Genomic DNA, 23,499 nt, shown 5'->3' on the forward strand with positions numbered 1-23,499 from the left:
AATATTATATTTGGAGGAAAAAAATAGAAATATTACATTAGCTTGTGATTACATAGTGTAATTACCAATAATTCTCACTTCTCCATTGAGAATTGGAGAGTGTAATTACAATCCTAGAATTACACCCAATTTCATAATGACCAAGCAGTTATTTGGCCAAACAAACATGTCAAACTGTATAATTACTCAATTACACACAAATTTAATTCCTGGGTAGCTTTTCAAATATGCTCTAGAACAAGTTGTGGGTATTTTTTAAAAGGCTTATTTTCTTCTTCCAATAACTTGTCATGCCCCAAACCTGGGGAGACGTGTCTGGCACCCGATGTCATACTCGGCCCGAGCTTATCACTCTGTAACTATGAACTTTGGAGGGGTAACCCTCAACTTCGGCCGACAAGGCCTACCTGCAAGATTGATGATTGAGTTGGACCTGAGAGCCGGATTTGTGAGTGTTATTGTGGATCGGGCTACGCGTCGCAGCATGTCTTATTAGCTTATCTATTATTGTGGATCAGGTTGCATGCCGCAGCAGGCCTTATAGGTTTTATACTAGTTCTTGGGCAGGATCCGCCCCTCCGGAGTCTGACATACCAGCAGTTAGCGCAGCCACCGTGATTTATATACACAAGCTTTGATGAGGGGTATTGATGTCAGGCACCCGTACAGTGTTGAGTGATTGTGTGTGATGACTAGGAATATGAGATAGACAGATTGAGGACTCTGAGAGTGTGGAGTACCTGAGATTATCGTTGTGATATATTACATTTGACAGCATATTAACATGTAGGCATAGAGATGTAACATTCCTCATGCTAGTTGTACTTGGCATATTCTATCAATGTTGGGCTTAAATTGTTGAACTTGAAAGCAAGCCTAAATTTTAGTACTGTGAACGACATGAATATGGAAGTTTCTCTGAGTTATTACTGTCATTCTCTTTGTTATATATGTGTTGCCATTATTTTGGTTCTGACTGTATTCTTCTGAGCTCGTCACTGCTTTCAGCCCAAGGTTAGTCCTGTTATTATTGAGTACATTGGGTTAGTTGTACTCATATTACACTTTGCACTTCGTGTGCAGATCTAGGTACATCTGGACGCGGTGATTGCTAGATCTGGCGCTAGTACCTGCTCAGAGACTACGAGGTAGCTGTTATGATGCCCACAGACCTTGACTCTTTTTCCTTTCATTTTATTCAATACTGTTCTATTTTCTCAGCCAGTTGTAAAAGTGTTTCAGACTATGTTGATACTTAGTAGCTCATGTACTTGGTGAAGCCGGAATTTTGGGATGGTTGTAGTAGAGTTACAGTTGTTTTTTTATCAAATATTTACGAGACTTTCCACTATTGAGCATATTAAATCATGTTTTATATTCAAATGCGTAGTTGTTGTGTGATTTTCAGCTTGCCTAGTAATGTGTTAGGCGCCATCACAACAGGTTGGGATTTTTGGTCGTGATAAATTAGTATCAGAGCACTAGGTTACTTAGGTCTCACGAGTCATGAGCACGTTTAGTAGAGTCTTGCGGATTGGTACGGAGACGTCTGTACTTATCTTCGAGAGGCACCGAACCATTAGCAAACTTCACTTTCTTGCTCTCTTATTGTACGGAATTGTTGATTCCGAAAACCAAAGTTCAGGAGGTTTTTGACCAGATATTGACTATATGCACGAGCCTTGCTCAGGCGGTTTCGACTCCGGCTGCACCAGCTACTTCTCGGGCCGGGGGAGGTGCTCAAACTCATGTCGCTCGTACTCCAAAGCAGGCAGCTCAGGGACTTCAGACATCAGGGGTACTACTAGCCCAGCCGGTTGCAGCTGCTTGGGCCCAGGTTGGCCCACCTATGAGTGATGAGAAGCAGGCGAGACTAGAGCGGTTTGGGAGACTTAAGCCTCCGAAGTTCAGTGGGGCCGAGTCAGGGGATGCTTAGGATTTTATAGACAAGTGTTAGTGGATTCTTCGCACATCAGGTATTTTGGATACTAGTGGAGTTTCATTTACTACTTTTCAGCTGACAGGGGCAGCCTACAGAAGGTGGGAGGCTTATGAATTGAGCAGGCCAACCGGCGTTGCACCACTTACGTGGCATGAGTTCTCAGTTCTCTTCTTAGAGAAGTTTGTTCCACAGACTCGTAGAGAGGAGTTACGTAAGCAGTTTGAGCAGCTACGCCAGGAGGGTATGCTAATTACCTAGTGTGATATGAGGTTTTCATAGTTGTCTCATCACGGGGTATGATTGGTCCCCACCGAGAGGGAGAGGATTAGGAGGTTCATTGATGGCCTCAACTTTGGACTATGTTTCATCCTGACTCAGGAGATTACGCCGGGTGTGAGGTTTGACGAGATGGTCGATATTGCTAGACACCTAGAGATGGAACGCAGCTAGGAACGTGAGGAGAGGGAGGCCAAGAGGCCTTGTGGTTCAGGTAGTTTTAACAGTGCCTTATCTGGAGGACAGTCCCACCACAAGGGGTCGTCCTTATAGGCCCGCCCAGATGGCTCGTCCGGTTTATCGTGGTGCATCAGCTACCCATGGTTCATATAGTGCTTGTCCAGGTCAGTCATCTTTTAGTGCACTTCCAGCTTAGAGTTCATATCGTGCTCCATCAATTCAAGGTTTATCTATACCAGGTTCTTCTAGTGGTTATTCTAGTTCTCGGGGTCCGATTCAGTCCCCGCCGCCATTGTAAGATTGAGGTTTCTTCGAGTATGGAGAGTTGGGGCATGTAAGGAGGTATTGTCCTTGTATTATAGGAGGTCCATCTTAACAGAGGGTTCAAGCTATAACTTTCGCACCAGTTACTTCACCACCCTCTCAGCCAGCTCGGGGTGGGACTCAAGCAGCTCGAGGTTGCCCTAGAGGGGGAAGTCGATCAGGTGGTGGTCAGCCTCGATGCTATGTTTTTACCTCCAGGCCAGAGGCCATTGCTTCAGACACAATGATCACAGGTATTGTTTGAGTGTGCCACATGGATGTTTCCATATTATTTGACCCTGGTTCCACGTATTCATACGTATCATCGTATTTTGCTCGTTGTTTGGATATGCCCTGTGATTCCTTAGTTATGCATGTTCATGTATCTATGTCGGTGGGGAATTCTATTATTGTGGACCGTATATATTGGTCGTATGTGGTGACTATTGGGGGAGTGGAGACGAGAGTTGATCTTTTACTGCTTGGTATGGTTGATTTTGACGTGATTCTAGGCATGGATTAGTTGTCCGCATGTTATGCCATTCTAGATTGTCAAGCTAAGATCGTGATGTTGGCAATGCCGGGATTGCCTAGGATTGAGTGGAGAGGTTCTTTGGACTATGTTCCTAGTAGAATGATTTCATATTTGAAGGCCCAATGGATGGTTGGGAAGGGATGTTTGCCTTTGTGAGGGATGTTGGTGCTGATACTCCTGCCTTTGATTTCGTTCTGATAGTGCGAGACTTTCTAGATATTTTTCCTACAGACCTGCCAGGCATGCCACCCAAGAGGGATATTGATTTTGGTATTAACTTGGTGTCGGGCACTCAACCCATTGATATTCATCTGTATTGTATGGCACCAGTAGAGTTGAAGGAACTGAAAGAACAGCTTCAGGAGCTTCTGGATAAAGGGTTCATTAGGCCTAGTATGCCGTCTTGGGGTGCACCAGTTCTTTTTGTGAAGAATAAGGATGGTACTATACGAATGTGCATTGATTATAGGCAGATAAACCAAGTTACAATTAAGAACAATTACATATTGTCGCGCATTGATGACTTATTTGACTAGCTTCAGAGAGCTAAAGTGTTCTCTAAGATTGATTTGAGGTCTGGGTATCACCAGTAGAAGATTCGGGGTTCTCACATTTTGAAGACGGTATTCAGGCCCCGTTATGGCCACTACGAGTTCCTTGTGATGTCTTTAAGGCTGACCATGCCCCAACAACATTTATGCATATGATGAACAATGTATTCCAGCCATATCTTGATTCTTACAGTATTCATTGATGATATACTGGTGTACTGTCGCAGCCAAGAGGAGCATGCGCAACATCTAAGGATTGTACTACAGACGTTGAGGGAGAAGAAGCTTTATGTTAAATTCTCCAAGTATGAGTTTTGGCTCGATTCTGTGGCGTTCTCGGGGCATGTGGTGTCTAGTGAGAGGATCAAGGTAGATCCGAAGAAGATCGAGGCAGTTCAGAGTTGGCCCAGACCGTCTTCAGCTACGAAGATTCGGAGTTTTCTTGGTTTGGTCGGATATTATCATCAATTTATTGAGGTTTCTCGTCCATTTCTGCACCTTTAACTGATAACTGAATTGATAATTGATAATTGATAATTGAATTGAACAAAGGAAGTAAGGATATGGAGACTCCCTCTTCCGAATGATGAACCACCTTTTTATTTGAATAAAAACGGTGACCTCATGTCCAATATATATGTGCAAAAGTTGTGGCATCGGGCCCAAGTATACGTATACATAACTGCACCCTCAGGACTAAAGATGCATAAAGCATAAACTGCAGCCTCAGGCCCAAAGATGCATAAAGCATAAACTACGGCCTTAGGCCTAAAGATGCATAAAGCATAAATTGCGGCCTCATGCCCAAATATAGGTGTTCAAAATTCATGGATTTAAAATCAAGAACTGAGAATCATACTACAATACATGATAATGAAATACTGAACCATACTGAGTTACATGATACTGGAATGTTAAATTAAACTAACTGAGACATGTATTCATGAACCGATTATGAAAAATGAAACTTTAGCTGTTTATGACGTGATGGGTAGTCTAGAATGAGACTTTGTGCATCAAACACAAGTCTTTGTTGATTACGCACTGAGCTCACATCATTCGGAATGAAAGTCATGAACAAATTACGAAGCTTGAGAATAGAAGTTCTGCAACTATTCAAGGAACTAAGCTTAACTATATTTCTTAGATAATTAGTAATATTGTAAAAGAAACGTAGTGTAGGGAGAATCATTAACATTCCCAAACATAGAGTTAGCCTCACATACCTTGGCTTTGCCCCTTTAAGCGTACCACAAAGTTCGTCACCTCTTTCAACTGTAATCTATGGCAAAATATATCAAGAGGAACCAATTTAGCATTAATGCTCATGTTTTGGTCACTTAAACATTTTATCAAACGTCTTATGGGCGTAAAGCCTTATAGCCCTCTCAATGGTGTTTATACACCCAAAACCCATTCTCTTGCTCCTAGATAAATTCTAAAATCTCAAATTTCTTATAATCAATATCATTCTGTAGGAAATGAGAGCAAAAATTTCAATAATAACACTGTTTCAATATTCTTTGTAAGCGGATACATGAATTGGCTTGAGTTGTGCTGGGCACTGTCCTATTAAACTATTTCAGCAGTGTGAAATTTTTCTCCACGATTAAACAAGCCTACCTCTATTTGGGAGGATACAGGAATCAATAAAATATTAAATTACAAACCCAGCTATTTAAAAAAAAAGAGGGGAACAAAGAAAGTAGACTACAAAAGCTTAAGGAGAAAAAAAAAGGAAGCTTGAAGAGGAACGAAAAGGCAAGGGAAAAGATGTTGCGAATTGATGGCTATTTTGAAGGCATATTTATAGGCTATAAGAGAAGCCTAGAGCATGACAAGTGTATAACACTTGTCTTGAATTTTCCATGCAAGATTTTGTCCATTTTTTTGAAATATCACAACAATTCCCCCACATATTTTCAAAAAATTCATACAAAGAGGAGTAAGATTTGCTGGATTTGTATGGTCCAAATGCAATAGGTTTGGTGTCTTTTGGACTATGAACCAAACTTAGACAAAATAAAACTTAACTCATAGAATTACTGGTAAAATATAATATTTCTATGAACCACTAATTCTTATTGTAAGTCGGAGATTTTATCAATCACATTTCGACCCTCACAATTTCGCTGTTCAACACGGTTTTGCGCCACTAGGCCATGCGCGTGCCTGGATATTCATGAGAGCTCTAGAGACTAGGCCAAAATCTCATAAGAGCGGCCCCGCTCCACTCTCATATAGGTGAATTCATAAAGTATATAACACTTTTAAATACACCATCCATAAGGACTATGAATTTCATTAAGCTCAATTAGTAGCAGTTAAGCACTCTCCTTTAGTGCTTCAGTGCCAATATCGACTTGTTATTACTCATATGAAGCTACTTCATGGGATCTCCAATCACATAGGTTGGGTTACCATCTCTATTGACAACATGTCGGCCTTAACCCCATCTCTTTTGAGGTTTGAAGACTTAATTTTCTTCCCATTGGTTTAGTCAGATATCTCATATCAAAATTAGCAGACAAAAGTAATTTAGTACTTTGCACAATATTTAAACTTGTACCAAATATAAGCATATCATCAACATATAGACATATTATCACATAATCATTGTCTACCATTTTAGTATAAACACATTTATCCTCCTCAACTGAAGAAAAACCGTCTCTCAGTAGGACTTGTTCAAATTTTTCATAGGAGCTTGTTTAAAGCCATAAAGAGATTTAATTAATTTACAAACTTTATTTTATTGTCCAGGAATGACACAGCCTTCAGGCTGAACCAATTAATTTCTTCTTCTAAATCACCATTTAAAAAAGCTGCGTTGACATCCATTTGATGGATAAAAAGCTTACGGATTGAAGCTAAGGCAATTAAAACTAGAATAGAAGAAATTTTAATCACAGGTGCAAATGTATCAAAATAATCTATATTTTATTTTTGAAAAAATCCTTTTGCTACTAACCGAGCTTTATATTTATCTAAAGAGCCATCAAGATTAAATTTCTTTTTGAAAATCCATTTACAACCAATAGGTTTTGCACCAGGAGGTAAATCAGTTAAAATCCATGTATTAATTTTTATAATAGAATCAATTTTAATTTTTATTGCCTCTTTCCAATAATTAGCTTCTGAAGAAGATATAGCTTCAAAATAATTTGATGGTTCATTATCAACAAGAAAAGTCTGAAAATCATTTCCATAAGAAAAATATTCTTTCCTAGGCCTTTTACTCCTTCTCAGTTCCTCGTGAGAGGTAATTTCATTATTTATTTTAATAGGTGTATGACAATTTTATCAGACAGTTGATAAATATATTCAAAAAACTCAGCAGTCTTTGTCTCAATTATAGTATTGAAATCAAGCATATCACTTTTTTAAAACAAGAAATCTATATGAAACACTATGTTCAACATATCTAATAAGCATGCAATCAGCAGTTTTAGAACCTATTTTTCTCTTTTTAGATTTAGGCAAAAGAACTTTAGTAAGGAACCCCCATACTTTTAAATATTTCAAGTTAGGTTTATAACCCCTCCACAATTCATACGGAATTTTGCCAGTTCTTCTATGTGGTATTCTATTTTGTAAGTGACATGCAGATAAGATAGCTTTACCCCACAAATTATCATGAGCATTATAACTAACTAACATAGAGTTCATCGTCTCTTTCAATGTTTTTTTTTTCTTTCAGCTACTCCATTTGACTCGAGTGAATAAGGCGGAGTTATTTCATGAATAATTCCATTTTTTCACAAAAATCATTTAAAGATAAATATTCTCCACCACTATCATATCTAATTCTCTTGATTTTTCTACTAAGTTGATTTTCAACCTCAGTTTTATAAGAATAAAAGCATTAAATGCATCATTGTTATTTCTAAGCAAATACAACTTATTATATCTAGAAAAATCATCAATAAAAGTCACATAATATCTTTTACCACCTCTAGTCATAGTCTGCTTTAAATCGCCTAAATCAGTGTGAATCAAGGATAACAATTCAGTTTCTCTATTTACAGAAAAATAAGTCTTTCTATTACTTTTAGCTTCAGCACATATTTCACATTTGTCAATATTATTTGAGTCTAAACTAGATATTAATCATAGTGACTGCATTTTCTTTATATACGCGACATTAACATGTCCTAGTCTATCATGCCATAAAGAAATAGACTCAACCATATAAGCAGAAGTAGGTATTATTAAGTACAAAGAGTCCTTGGTAACAATAGCCCTTTCCCACAAACACATTGTTTTTGGTCATTATGATCTTATCAGATTCAAATGACACTTTCACTCCAGCTCTTCCCAACAAGGATATAGAAATCAAGTTTGCCCTCATAGTAGGAATTATGTAGTACATCAACAAGGGCTAAAGTTTTTCCCGAAGTGAGTTTCAAGAGAACTTTACCCTTACCCAAGACGTTGGTAGTACTTGAGTCTCCAAGGTAGACTTCTTCTCTATCATCCTCTACATGAGTGTAAGAGGAAAATGCTTCTCAATTTGCACAAATGTGCCGAGTAGCCCCAGAGTCTACCACCCATTCTTTTGCATTTGCTACATTGTTTACTTGAGAAATGACAGCTGCAATAATATCACTTCCTCCAGCTAAGTTAGCCTTAGGAGTATTAGTTTTTCCTTTGTCATTCCCTGCTTTGTACCTACACTGTGACGCATGATGGCCTGGTTTTCCACAAACAAAACAAGAGCCTTTTTTTTTCTTTTAAGGTTAGGATTTTTAGGCTTGTAACCTTGAGACTTTTTCTCGTACCTTTTCCGGTTGTTGTTGCTGCTTTGCACTAAATTTGCTTAAAGAGCTGTCATCCTTGGCAAATTCTTTTCTGTTGGAATCTTCAGTTTGGATGTGGGTCACAATTTCCTCAATGGTGAAATTTTTCTGTTTGTGCTTTAAGTTGTTTTGGTAGTCACTCCACGAGTCAGGCAGCTTCTCAATCAGCACTCCAGCAGCAAACTTTTCTGGTAATGACATCCCCTCGGCCTTGCAATTTTTGATATTCGTTAATTTGCACGTTCATCTCTTATCTGCCATTGATAGAATATTCCTACTACAAATTTTTGTTTTCTAGCATCTTCAGCAGTGAAATTTTTAATTAAGGCTTCCCAGATAGCTTTTGCTTCCTTATAATTGCAATACACGTCAAACAGTTCATTTGAAATAGTTTGTAATATAGTATGACGGCATACCTTGTTGTCATATTGCCATGATTCCACTATTTTATTATCAGTGTCTGGACTAGGTTGTTGTCACGACCCAAAATCCACTAAGGGTCGTGATGGCGCCGGACACCACTGTCAGACAAGCCAACACCAATAAGTTAATTAAATTCCCATTTTAGTATTTATTGAAATCATTTCTTTTATACCTTAAACAATAAATAATGAGATTCGCTGAAATAATAATGATATCTTTAACAAACTTAATATTGAATAATCCCATAATCATCCCAGAACCCGGCGTCACAAGTGCATGAGTGATTTTTAGGAAATCAAATAAAGTACAATAAGCGTCTGGAATACAAGCTTGGACAGAAAGTAAATATAATAGACTGAAAGAGACTCTGCTGGTTGCGGGTCATCTCGAGAGATGCATCTCACCTAAGTCTCTGTGTCATCCATGCTGCTACGTCCATTAGGCCACTAGAGGTACATGTGCTTGTGCAACAAAAATGCACAGTAAGTGTAGCACGAGAACAGAAACAACGTGTACTCGATAAGTATTCCGCCTAACCTCGAAGAAGTAGTGACGAGAGGTCGACTTCGACACTTACTGATGGTCCAATAATATCATTACAATAAAGAAGTGAATAAGTAAGAAACATGGCAATTATATGAAACAAGCATGTATAAAACACATAGTAACATCCCCCTTCTTCTTTATTTTACTCAAGTTTTCAGCTAGCAAGTTCCCTCCGTAACTGGAGCACATATATAAATATGGTGGATTACCTTAAAGAAGTTGTCATAATTCAAAATAGGGAAAAATCCCCCAGGTGCACTGGCTCCTAGCCAAATGTCACGCACGATTCCATGAGAATATATATGGTTCGAACGGCGCGAACCATAGACACATCTATTTCCCCGCTCGCGAATCATACATGCGACGCAGTCCCCGCTCGCGAATCATACATGCGACGCGGTCAGATATAAATTTAATAAATTACCCCGCTCGCGAATCATACATGCGACGCAGTCAAAAATAAATGTAATATTTGAGTCATATCTCTTTCTTGATTCTTTTTCAAAATAATGGAAATTCATCATGATACTTTTTGAGTAATTTACCCCGCTCGTGAAACATACATGCGACGCGGTTACCCATAGATTTCTTAAGCTATTATAAGATTTCTCAATTCTTTTAGAATATACTAAGTTTAATGGAAACGCTTAAAGTCTTAAATTCCTGAATTTAAATTCCTTTTCAGCACAATTATTATGCAACCTCAATCTTATTTCTCCTCAAGGAAAACAATAAACATATATCAACAACAATATCAACAAGGCATAATGTAGCCTAAAACTACCCGGACATAGGCATAATAGTAGCTACGCATGAACTCTGGTCACCTTGTGCGTACGTAGCCCCCACAAATAGGAGCAGATATTTAATTATTTCACCTATGGGGTTAATTCCCACTTACAAGGTTAGAAAGGAGACTCACCTCGCTCCGAAGTTCAATAACCGACATTCCATGACCTTCTGAAGACTCAAATCGATGCATAACTCTCCAAAACTAGCCAATAATCATGCAAACTCATTAATATATGTTCAATTACTCATAATAATCCAATTTATAACAATTTCAAACCCCGATCGAAAAGTTGACACAATCGCCCTCGGGCCCACGTGCCTGGGTTCCGAAATTTTTCGAATATAAAGTTTTCCCACAACCTCACGAACTCCAATATATAATTTACTCTCAACTTCATGCCCAAAATCGTGGTCAAAATCCAAGAATACTAAATTTTTAGGTTTTCCTTAAAATCTCAATTTTTCTACTAATTTCCATGTAAAAACATATACACAATCGATGTATTTAACTCAAACCGGTAAAAACTACTTACCTCATGCTTGGTGGTGAAAATGGCTTCTCAAAATTGCTCCAAAATCGGCTCCCATGGAAGAAACAGGTTTGAAATGAGCAAAACCCCCGATTTAAAGAACCTCACGGCCTCCAGCATTTCCGTACCTGCGGTCCCTTGACCGCTTCTGCGGTTCCGCAGGTGCGACCCACAATCCGCTTCTGCGGTCCTCCTGCAACCCCTCAACTTCCGCATCTGCGCCCTTACTTCCGCAGGTGCGGTCCCGCTTATGCGGCAAGATGACCGCATTTGCGGTCCCAGCCTAACCCAGCCACTTTTTGCTTCTACGGCTCCGCACCTACGGCCCAAGCCTCGCTGGTGCGGTTACACCAGAAGGTAGCTGCTTGCTTCCTTCTTCAAATTCCAAGTTTGATCCGTCAACCATCAGGAATCCACCCGAGGCCCCCGGGACCCTGACCAATCATACCAACAAGTACCAAACCATAATGCGGACCTGCTCAAGCCCTCAAATCACATCAAACAACATCGAAATCACGAATCACACTCCAATTCGAGCTTTATGAACTTTTGAAATTCAAACATCTTCATTCGATGTCGAAACCTATCAATCACGTCCGATTGACCTCAAATTTTGCAGACAAGTCATATTTGACATTACGGACCTTCTCCAACTTTTGGAATCGGAATCCGACCCCGATATCAGAAATCCACCTGCGGTCAAACTTCTTAAAAACCTTCAAATTTCTAACTTTCGCCAAATGACTCCAAAATAGCCTACGAACCTCCAAATCCACTTTCGATCGCGCTCCTAATACCAGAATCACCATACTGAGCTTTTTCCAGACTCGGAATCCCAAACGGATATCGATAACACTGAAATGCGCTTCAACCCAGATTTATGAATTTCTTCCAAAAATGCTAACTTCCACAATAGGCGTTGAAACGCTCCCTGGTCATCCAAAACCCGATCCGGACATACGTTCGAGTCTAATATCATCATACGAACCTGTTGGAACCTTCAAATCCCAATTCCGAGGTCATTTACTTAAATTTTCGATCTTTGCCGATTCTTCCAGCTTAAAGCTTTTGAAATGAGAACTTTCTCTCCAAATCAACTCCAAAATTCCCGGAATTCAATTCCGACCATGTGTACAAGTCATAATACCTGAAGTGAAGCTGCTCATGGCCTCAAACTGCCGAACGATGCGCTAGAGCTCAAAACGATCGATCGGGTCGTTACAGTTGTGGATGCAGTAATGCATGTGCAACACCATGGACATCACACAGTGAGAAAATACGTTCTTGCTTGCGTTTGAAATTTTCATTGGCAAATTTTTTGATATTTGACACATCTGGAAATGATCCTGGAATAAGTGCAATTAGAACTAAGGAAGCGGAGGTAGCGCTAGTAGTGGTAGTATCAGTAGTATTTTCAGCATTAGTGTTGTTTGCCATGGTTTCTTAGATTGCAGGAAATGAGAGCAAAAATTTCAATAATAACACTTCTTCAATATTCTTTGTAAATGGATACACTAATTTGCTTGAGTCGTGCGAGGCATTGTCCTAAGAAACTATTTCAGCAGTGTGAAATGTCTCTCCAGGATTAAGTAAGCCTACCTCTAGTTGGGAGGATACATGAATCAGCACAATATTAACTTACAAACCCAACTATTTAAAAAAATATGGGAATAAAGAAAGTAGACTACAAAAGTTTAAGGAGAAAAGGAAGCTTGAAGAGGAACGAAAATGCAAGGGAAAAGATGATGATAATTGATGGCTATTTTGAAGGCCTATTTATAGGCTATAAGAGAAGCTTAGAGCATGACAAGTGTATAACACTTGTCTAGAATTTCCCATGCAAGATTGCCACATGGAAGGACATTTGTCTAATTTTTGAAAATATCACAACACATTTTTCTTCACCCATAAGATAAACAACACCCTTAACCAATAACCAACAATCAACAATCCAAACCTATAAACGTTCATGCTTTTATATCAAACCCATCAACTCATATCTCATGAACTTAGAGTCCATAATTATAACCCAATGCTCTAATTAATTAGAGGGTGAAGATATTATATTTTGACGTTCAATCCTATTGAATTCGAGTTTAGGGTTTCTTTTCTCAACAATGACGTCTCACTCGAATATCTAATGATTTGAAGGGTTTACCCATGTTAATAACTGATGGAGAATTGAAATTAACTTAGAATCATCATTAAAACTTACCTTGGATGATAGAGGGACCTTGGAGGATGTTAGGTTCTTGAGAGCTTCCCTTTCTAGAGCAAGTTTTCGTACTTTAGGCGTGTGGGGGACGGGGTAGGGATTTTAAAACAACTTCTTAGGTGATCCCCCACACAGATGAAGGCCCAACCGTGCATTTGAATGCGCATCAAAGGCAGTGGCATTGCCACAAGTGTGTTGTTGCGCACAGGACACCTAGGCGCGCACCTGAGCGCGAATGCTACGCATTGTTTAATAAAATATGATTTTCGGTCTCCATAATATATTATTGGAAAGATATTTTAAAGGGATACAACTTTCTTATTTTACGTTTTCCCAAATACTCAATAGATTTTCACGAAATCCTGGTAGAAGATAGACCTTTCATAAACTTAGTCGTTTTATCGGATCTTATGCACCTCACTCTCCATCTTGATTCCAAAACAACTATTTCCACACATACTCATCCCAAGAGGATTTCACATGTCTAGAATATAAAACTAGTACTCATTTAACACATCAAAACCCAGTCCAAATTTCCGGAGTGTGTCTACAATATCAAACTAATACTCATTTAACACATCAACACCAAGTCCAAATTTACGGAGTGTTACATTATCTCCCCATTGGGATCATTCATCCTCGGATATTGTCCTTTCTATAACTACGACTAACTCTGGACCTTAAACGTGTCTGATGGTAACACATGAACACATAACTGTCATGAACACACGCATACTAATCTAAATGAAAACATTATTACTGAACGCCTGAGATATTGAACTAACTGAATACTGAGCTAACTAACATTATCATATAAGGTCTAAATGAAAAGGTTAGTTACCTTCAACGTTTCTAAAAAATAACCGCCAGCTAATAGAGCATAACATAATCCTAACAGGGCCTCATGATATGCATGACATGAAACATATTCGTGAATACTAGTATGTCATAGATACGTGAATACTCAACTAACATGGATATAAAAATACTGAACTGGCACGAATATTTGAGTACCGAACTGACATGAATGTTATAACATGTGATCTGAATATTAGAAACATAAATGTCATGACATGAGATCTGAAGACTGGAAACTTGAATGTTATAAGATGACGTGCGAAATACTGGTGTACAACCGCCAATTCTGGTGGCAAATCTAACTCATAAGCTACTTGACCGATCCTTCGTAGGATCCTATAGAGTTCGATGTATCTGGAATCTTCCCAAATATTATAACACCTTTCATAGGCAAAACTTTCAGAAACACCCAATCATCAACTTGAAACTCTAGGTCTCTATGTCGTACGTCAGAATAGGACTTTTGGCAACTCTGAGCCATCTTCAAATGCTATTGAATCAACGTGAATTTCTCCATAGCCCGATAGACTAAATTTGGTCCCAATAAATCTGCTTCGCCAACTTCAAACCAACCAATTGGAGATCTACACCTTCGCCCATATAGAGCTTTGCACAGTACCATCTTGATACTAAAACGGAATCTGTGATGATTAGCAAACTCAATGAGAGGTATGTGATCATCCAAATTACCTTTAAAATCAAGGACATATCCGCAAGTGTCTGAATAATGGTTCTAGCTGGCCATATCTCTGAGCATGAAAAATTGTGCTGAGGTTTACTCTTGTGCCTAATCCTTTTTTCAAGGACTTCTAAAAGTTCATTGTAAACTGTGCACCACGGTCTGAAATTATGGACAACGGAGTCCCATGCAATCAGACGATTTCCTGAATATACAACTTGGCATAATCTTTTGATGAATCTATGGTCTTTACAAACAAGAAATGCGCTGACTTGGTAAGTCAATCTATGATAAGTGGGTATTTTTACTACTTATTAGCGCCTTTTAGCTTTCGTTTTAGTCTAAAAATATTTAATTATATTCCCGAAAATTGATGACATATGCTTAATTGCAGGAGTATTGGAAAATGAGCCACTAAGATCAAATCCAACTCAAAAAAGAGTGATTTGAACTCAAGGACAAAATCAGGCACAAAAGCTCAAGTGCGGACAGCAGATTTCCATATGCGGCCGCAGAATGCGAAGTAAAATCTATTAGAGTCCCAGTGCAAAGTGCGGACCGCGCATGAAATGTGCGGTCACAGAAACTAACCAAGAGCAGAAGTTTAGAGAGTTACCATTTCAGGATTATGCGGATCGCACAACTACTGTGCAGCCGCAGAAGTCAGCTACGTGGCCACACTCATAACTGTTTGGTCCGCAAAAGAGCTGTTGATACCTAATTTTTCCCTATATAATTTTTTATATACAAAATACTTTCAAAATAGCATATATATGCATATATAATCATACCTAAGTGTTTTGGTATTTTTTCTAATTTTTTACTATTTTTAAAATTAATCTATTGTCCATTTTAGCAATACAAAATTAGTAATTATTCCCAAAACTATCAATATTGGTGAATAACCTATTTTATTCTCATATTTATACCAAAATATATTTAAGGTGATTTTTGTATATTTTTTACAAATTTATTTGGCATTTTCTGAGCTAAATTACATACAATTGCAATTTTAGCCTATTGTAGCATTAATAGCATTTTATAATTATAAAATTGGGTCCAGTATTTTTAAATTAATATTTATACATTATTAATCGTTTCAGTATTTTTAATTAGTTTTAAAAATCATTTTTTACTATTTTTTATAAATAAAAGGGTAAAACTAGCTATTTAATATTTAGCCCCATCTCTATTTCAATTACAACCCTATTTTATTTCAATTTTAGCCCCTAATCGACCCAATTCTGCCCAATTAAACCAGCCCAGTTTCGATTTGGACCCAACCCACGACCCAATTCCAAACGACCCAACCCGTTCCCTATCTACCCACTTAAATCTGGACCGTTGATCACTCAAGATCAACGGTCAGAACTCACCCTTCCTTAATTAACCTAACAACCTACCCTAATCCCCCTCATTCTCACCGGACCCGCCGCCCTGAAACCCCAAAACACTCTCAAATCCTCTCAACAACTCTCCGAAACCCTAGCCTCCTCCCACCTTCTTTCACCGGATTTTCACCGGAATCCATGGCTTCCCAGGCCATGGATGGTCTCTACCCACCCTCTCCACCATTAGACCTTGGGTTTTCAAGGTCTAGAAAGATGACTTTGATGGTTCTCCCTCCGATCTTCTGATCTTTGATTCCATGGCTTCTCCGGCCATGCTCCGGCACATTCGAGACTCAGGAGCCTGATTCTTGACCTCTCCGACTCAAGATCGGACCTGTCTCCAAGCCTTTACCCTAAGCCATTCGAGGTTCTTTCACTGTTATTTGTTTAGATCTGTACTATGTCTATGCTTTTCTTGCCATCTAGAATGTTTTCCCCAAAAGTTTTTGTCAAAAATAGTTTCTCTCCGATTTTTTAGTGTTTCTGCAAGGATTTTTGAAAAAATCTTTCTGATTCTTTTTCTTCTTTGCTTTATGTGTGTTTGTTTATGCCTTTTTCGTATGATTTCTTTTATTTTATGCATGTATTGTCTTTTACCTCTTCTTTTCTACTCATGTTAATCTCTGCTATGTTTTCACTACTCTTCTGCTATATGTGCCTACCGTTAAAGTTATTTGATTTTTTGACTATGTTTATGTTCTTACATGCTTCACCTACTTGTGTTCAAGTTGTATTATTTCCTTCTTCTGAACTCGTTTAGGTTCTGAGTTTCCTCAAGTATGTTCTTCATAATTTTTCTTCCTTTGTCGTTCAAGCATGCTCTCATATCTGTTGTGTTGAGACTCTGAAACGAATGGCTTGTTTTCTCACCTCCATGTCTGAGTCAATCGTGAAACCCTAGGATTTGGGGGTTTCTTTTTGATGATTTATGTTTTGTGTTCGAGTCAGGGTTCCACATTGGGACCCTGAACTCTCAGACTCACTATGAGTCTGCAGGTCGAACTTGTATCTTTTGCCCATGTTTCTAAACTTCTCTTTGATTAAAATTCCGGATTCCTTTAATTGTGTTCACTTGATTGTTACTGGTTTTCTCTAATTGAACCTTTCTTTACCCCTTTTCTTGACTTGATTCATTCGAGTAAAGGTCTGAATTTTTAATTTTTACTGTATTGATCCCTTTCCTTTTTACAAACCGTTGTACTGTTAGTTGGTTGCCTTAAATAGCTTCTATGTACTTACCCTTTATTATACTACTAGGAAAATATTTTTAAAATCCCTTTCCATAATTAATTTGCCCGTTTGAAATCAGAATCCCATTAACTAAAGGGAGACTGATCACAATGATATTTCCTTACCTTTTCTTCCTTATTTGCTACACTATAAAAAAGGCTCGACCCTTCTGCATTGAAATAAGCTTTAAGTTTTTAAGTTTTTGAAAAACTTTTGCAACTCTAGAACTTTGAATTTCCAATCACAATACCTTTTTAAACTCTCTACTCTCTGCTGAGACTTTTGTACTGCTTTGCAATTTGGCTTCTCAAGACTGCTGTTTTACTTACCTGTTTTCCCTAAAAATGGTATGTCCCAATTTAATTTCAGCTCCTTTCCCTATGTGTTTACTTATAGTTGTCATATTCTGGTTTACTTTGTTGTTTATACTCTGTATTAAGCATGTTCTTCTTTTTATGTTTACTGCTTGCTATAAAATACTCATACCCACATTCCCCTATGTTGTGCTGAGTTAAAGTTCATGGCCTGGCAGTATCCAAATTGCTGCCCAGGTCTGAACCTGACCTTCAATAGGTCCTAACTCCCAATTTAAGCTGACAGGCTGGTCAGGGGTGTGCCAGCATCCCAATTGCTGGGCATGACCACTAGTTTGTCATGACTTTCCCTAATTCCCCCTTTACTGCACTTACACTTACTCTTAGACTCTAATTCTCCCCCTCCTATAAGCCATGCCTTTGGGGACCTTGAGTTCCCTCTAAACTTGGACATGGAGGACTGGCCATTCCACATTGCACCATAAATCTGATCCTGCAAATGTAATTAGGTGTAAGCACTGCCTGGAGTTCATGAAGCTCCTTGGAACTTTGACACACCAAGGATGAGAAAGGCTTTGGAAATCTGATCTTTGGAAGTTGGTTTATTTCATGTTTCATACTAGGGAGTCTGAATTAGGCTCTCCTGGTTGGAATTTCTAATCTCTGATGTAATTTATTTACTTTCTGAATTCATTCAAGTTGTTAAATAATCTTGTTAATACTTATGGGGTGTATAGTAAACAATGGGGAGGGTCTCTTATGTATGCATTGGGGTAGAAACATGTTTTAGGGTCTTTTTTCCAGCAACCCACAACACTTTCGTTTTCGTTTTTGCATAATAGGATCCTGCCTATAGATTTTTCATATAGATATCCTGCCCTATAGTTTAAATCTCATACTGATTATAGAAATCTTGCCTATAGTTTGTTCAATGCTGCATCCTGCCTATAGTTTATTTCATTTCCAAGCATATAGAAGTCATGCCTATAAGATTCTGGATTTCAACATATAGAAGCCATGCCTATAAGTTTTTCTGCATTTCCTGCAAATGCATATGACATTAGCAAACAATCCATAGTTAAGGAATAAATCAATTGGCATCCTAGATACCAATGATCATAGGATCCCTGTACTGTACATAATGTTTAAAATCAGTAACGCTTAGAATTTCATGGTCTATAGGAGCGATACGTTTTAAATCTGATTCATCCTGTGAGTCTAAAATCAGTAATGATATTGTTAACATCTGCAGAATTGGTTCATCCTATAAAATCAGTAAAATCCTTCCTTAAAGTCAGTATGTATCACCTTGTTAGACCATCATGCTATAGATTCTCACCTAGGGCAAACTATTAGGTAATCAATTAATAATACTATGTCTTTATACATAAATTACAACCAGCAAGGCAGGCCTAATTCGAGACTTCTTTATCTGAAAAATATGTGATAAATCAGTCACCCCTCTTTCCGTTTAAAGTTTAATTAAAGACCTAACCAGTATTTGCAAAGTTTCATGCTAAATAAATTTTCTGCTTTGAATGAGGAGGCCTATTTGAGCCTTTACCTGCTATGTGTTTTCCCTTTAACATGCACTTATATGTTTTCGTTTGTCGCACTAGATATTTGTCCTTTTAAAACTTACAAAGTCAATATCCTTCCCTTTAGGAATAGTAGTCCAACTGCCTCCGGGACTATTAGGATTGGGAGCGGTAGTAGCATGCAATAAGTACAAGACTAATTCTGCGTTCTAGTACCCTTAACGCGGGGGGAAGGGTAGACATGGATATGCTTGATCACGCGATAACAACCACAGCGTTATAATTTGGTTATCGGGTGTTGCGTGGAATGATCCATGTATATTTATAAGCTAGGACACCCCCTTCTGTTATGTACCTTACTTTTTTCAGAATTTTCTTTAAAACTATCAATCTTTCAGTCTTTAACCTTGTATTTCGCTTATAAATCATTTTAAAACCTCTTGAATTTCCCAGCACTGTTTTCTCTTCCAAATTTCCACCCTTTTCATCTCTTTGTCTGATTATTTGCACACCCGTTATTTGATTCCCCCATTTTTCTGCACTATATATTCTTTAAAAACTATGAAATTGCTAAATCCAATCAGCTTGTTATATAACCTTATACATTCCCCTACTTTAATTCGTTGTGTGTGGAAATTATCTTGTATGTTTATTTGTTTTAAAGTCACAATTAGCATGGCCGGGAACCACCACTAGTGGATTGGGGGTGTTTACACCTTTTCCCCCTGAGATAATTTTCAAGCCCTTACGATTCTTGGTCTTCTTCTTCTTTTAATTTTCTTAGTGTTTCCTAATGCAACCTTAATCTAGGTGGCGACTCTCTTAAACTCAAACCCAAAATTCCCAAAAGGAATAGAGTTGTCCGCCCAAAATGTCGTAAACCGATTATCGCGAGAAAAAGGAGGCATCGACAAGAGACCACGCAAGCCGACCAAGAATTGTGTGGACCGCAAAATTATGAATGATGCGGCCGCATTCCGAATGTGCGGCCGCAGATTCAACTCCTGGTCAATACTGAAGCAAAGTGCGGACCGGTCACATGGAATGTGCCGACCGCAGAACCTCCGAAAGGGATTTTTGTCGAAAATTCTAGCTTTGTATAAAATAGAATATTTTCACGAAATTAGGGCAAATTTTGATATTCAGATAGTGCTGTAACGATTTCCTTACTTCTTTGGGAGCTTTAGCTTATTTTGGTGATATTTAACATTGGGTTTTTCATATTTTAATCTTGCAATATCGGTTTATTATTTTTTTTCCTTGTTTCTTTTATACCCACTATGAGTAGCTAATTTTTAACTAATGGTTGTGACCCAAACCCCTAGTGGGGTAAACCTTTTGGGTGATTTAATTTTATGCTTGTTATGAATAAGTGTATTGTTATTTACTAGGTTTATGCTTTAATGTGAATATTAATGGTTGTTAAACATGATATTTATTCCTACTTGACTAGTTCCTTCTTGAGAAAGAGAGACCTAGTCTAGGTTAACCTAGCAAAAGGAGAAATTGGGTCAATTGAAGAGAGTATTAACCCAAATAAAAAGATAGTAACAACCCGACGTGAGCTCTTATCAACCGATTTGGGTAGATACCCCATTTTGGTTCTTGTGAAAGTCAAATGGGGAAACCACTCCTGACGAGAGGTATTGATGGAATGGTGTGTTGTTGAGCTATATACAACCTCAGTCAACAAAACACAATAAAAGTCTTTATCTCATGAGGCAAACACCAAGGTCATAGTCATACCCCAGGCCTGTTATATATATTGAAAAAACATCCAAAAATAATATTCCTTAGTTTTATATCTTTAGAATTGCAATCCTTAGCATAATTTAGATAAAACAAAACATTGTTTGTGGAAGTGCAATCTAATACTTCACGTGCTCATCCAAATATATACTACTTCTATTCCACTTCAGCTCCCTGTGGGCTCGAGTCCCGACTCTTGTTGGCGTTTATTATTTTGCAAACGACCGGTGTCTACCTATTAAGGCGTGTTGACGTGATCCATTTTTGGCACCGTTGTCGGGGAGCTAAAAATAGATTTTAACTAAATATTTGGTTTTGTGTGTGATATTGTCTTCTTTTTCCTTAGCGTGTTATAATCTTTTTTGGTGAAATTATTGTAGGTAAAACAATGGCTCTCAACAGCTAATGATCACTCGGAAACATGCCTATGGGGAGATGTGGACGTGGAAGATGACCAAGTTGCAGAGGTTCCTCTTGAACCTCAAGCAAATAGACGAGGCCGACCGCCTCAAGACAACGTTCCCGTTCCGCCCCCATCTCCACCAAGATCAGCTCCACACTGGGTGTTGCCGAATAAAGGTTATGCAAGTGCCATAGTCCTGTCCTGCATTAGGGCGGGCAACTCTCAAATCACAAATGTAACGCTCACTTTGCTAGAGCAACGAGGATTCTTCATCGGGGCTCCGAATCAAAATGCGTACAACCCCTTGAAGGGGTTTGTGGATACTTTTTGGGGGAGTAAATAGACAAACGTCTCCGAGGATGCTTTAAGGTTGAGGCTATTTCCTTTCTCTCTATGGGGGAAAGCCTTGGATTGGTTAGAGAGATTGCCAAACCATTTTATCCATACATGGGATGAATTGGTGGAGAAATTTATTTCCAAGTTATTTTCTCCCGGGCATATGGATACTCTTAGAGACGAGATTCTAGCATTCAAACAAGAACCCAATGAGTCGTTGCATGAAAAATAAGAGAGGTACCGAACTATGGTGAAAGAATGCCCAAATAATGACATGACGGAGGCTATGATTCAACAAACTTTCTATCGGGGGATCAATACTACCAATCAATGTGTGGTCAACCAACTCGACGGTGGAAATTTCATGACAATGCCATATGCAGAAGCTTGTGAGATCTTAGATAAAATGGCAGATACTTCATCGGCATGAAAAAGTGAAGCAAATATTCCTCAAGGTGATCTAAATGTGATTCACCTACATAAAGAATTGCATGATCACGGGGCAAACCCGATTGGCCGATTTTGGACCCTTTGGATTTGGGCAAGTATCAATTTGATGCCCTATTCGGTGTTCAAGACTTGAAAATTGGGCAACTAAGACCCACATCTATGAGATTACAATGGCGTATCGTACCATGAAGAGACCGTTGGAATGATTGATGAGTGTTTGGTCGTGTTGATAAAATCATTCTTCTGGTGGATTTTTGTTATTCTTTGATTGTGAGGTTGATTATGAGGACGCCATATTCTTGGGAGACCTTTCCTTGCTACGGGAAGCTCTAGTGATGTTGAAGCCGAGAGAACTAACTTTCCGGTTGTGTGATGAAAAAGTGGGTTTTCATGTGTGTAAGTCTATAAGCAAACCCAATAGCAATGAGGTGTGTTCTTATCGCAGAGTGACCGATGTGATTGTGGATGAAGCAAGTGTCGTGATGCATGTTGATAATACATTGGAGGCCATCTTGATCAATTGTGGTGATGAAGAAATGGAGGGATACGTGGAATGTGTGAACTATTTACAAGGATGGGGTCGTACACTTATGAGCCTCGCATTGTCCTTGATCTTGAGAATAGAACACTCCTCCAATAAATCCTTCAATTGGAGAGACTCCATCTTGGAGTTGAAGCCATTGCCTCCACATCTTCGCGTATGAATTCTTGGACCTTTTCTACTTTACGGTTGTTCTTTCCTCTGTTTGACTACGTGTAGGTAGATTCTACAATTGGCGCTGCTACAGAGAGGAAGAAGGCCATTGATGGATTTTGGCGGATATTCCGGGATAAGCCCACTTTTTGCGTGCACGATTAACTTGGAGGAGGATGCAAAACAATCAATTGAACGTCAAAAGATACTCAACAAAGCCATGCAAGAGGTTGTCAAAAAGGAGATCATCAAGTGGTTGGATGGCGGGGTTGTTTACCCCATTTCCGATAGTTCGTGGACTTCTCCGGTTCAATGTGTCCTAAAGAAAGGGGGCATGACGGTGGTCACCAATGATAAGAATGAGTTGATTCCATAAGAACTGTGACCGGGTGGAGAGTGTGTATGGACTATCTTGCTCAACAAAGTGAGAAGTAAGGATGATTTCCCGCTTCCCTTTCCTAATCAAGTGCTTGATAGATTGGCTGGTCGTGCTTCTATTGTTTCCTTGATGGGTATTCCGGCTACAATCAAAATTCTTATTGCTCCATAGGATCAAGAGAAGCTACCTTTTACATTTCCTTATAGTACTTTCGCCTTCAAGCGGACGCCATTTGGTTCTTGCAAGTAACCGACGACTTTTCAAATGTGTATGATGGCGATATTCACGGACATGGTGGAGATTACCTTGAAGTCTTCATGGTTGACTGATCAGCCCAACTATGCCTTTATAAAAGGACTTTGCGGACGTTGCAAATAATAACCCGA

The sequence above is a fragment of the Nicotiana attenuata genome, unplaced genomic scaffold (genome assembly GCF_001879085.1).
Source record: "Nicotiana attenuata strain UT unplaced genomic scaffold, NIATTr2, whole genome shotgun sequence".
Taxonomy (NCBI): domain Eukaryota; kingdom Viridiplantae; phylum Streptophyta; class Magnoliopsida; order Solanales; family Solanaceae; genus Nicotiana; species Nicotiana attenuata.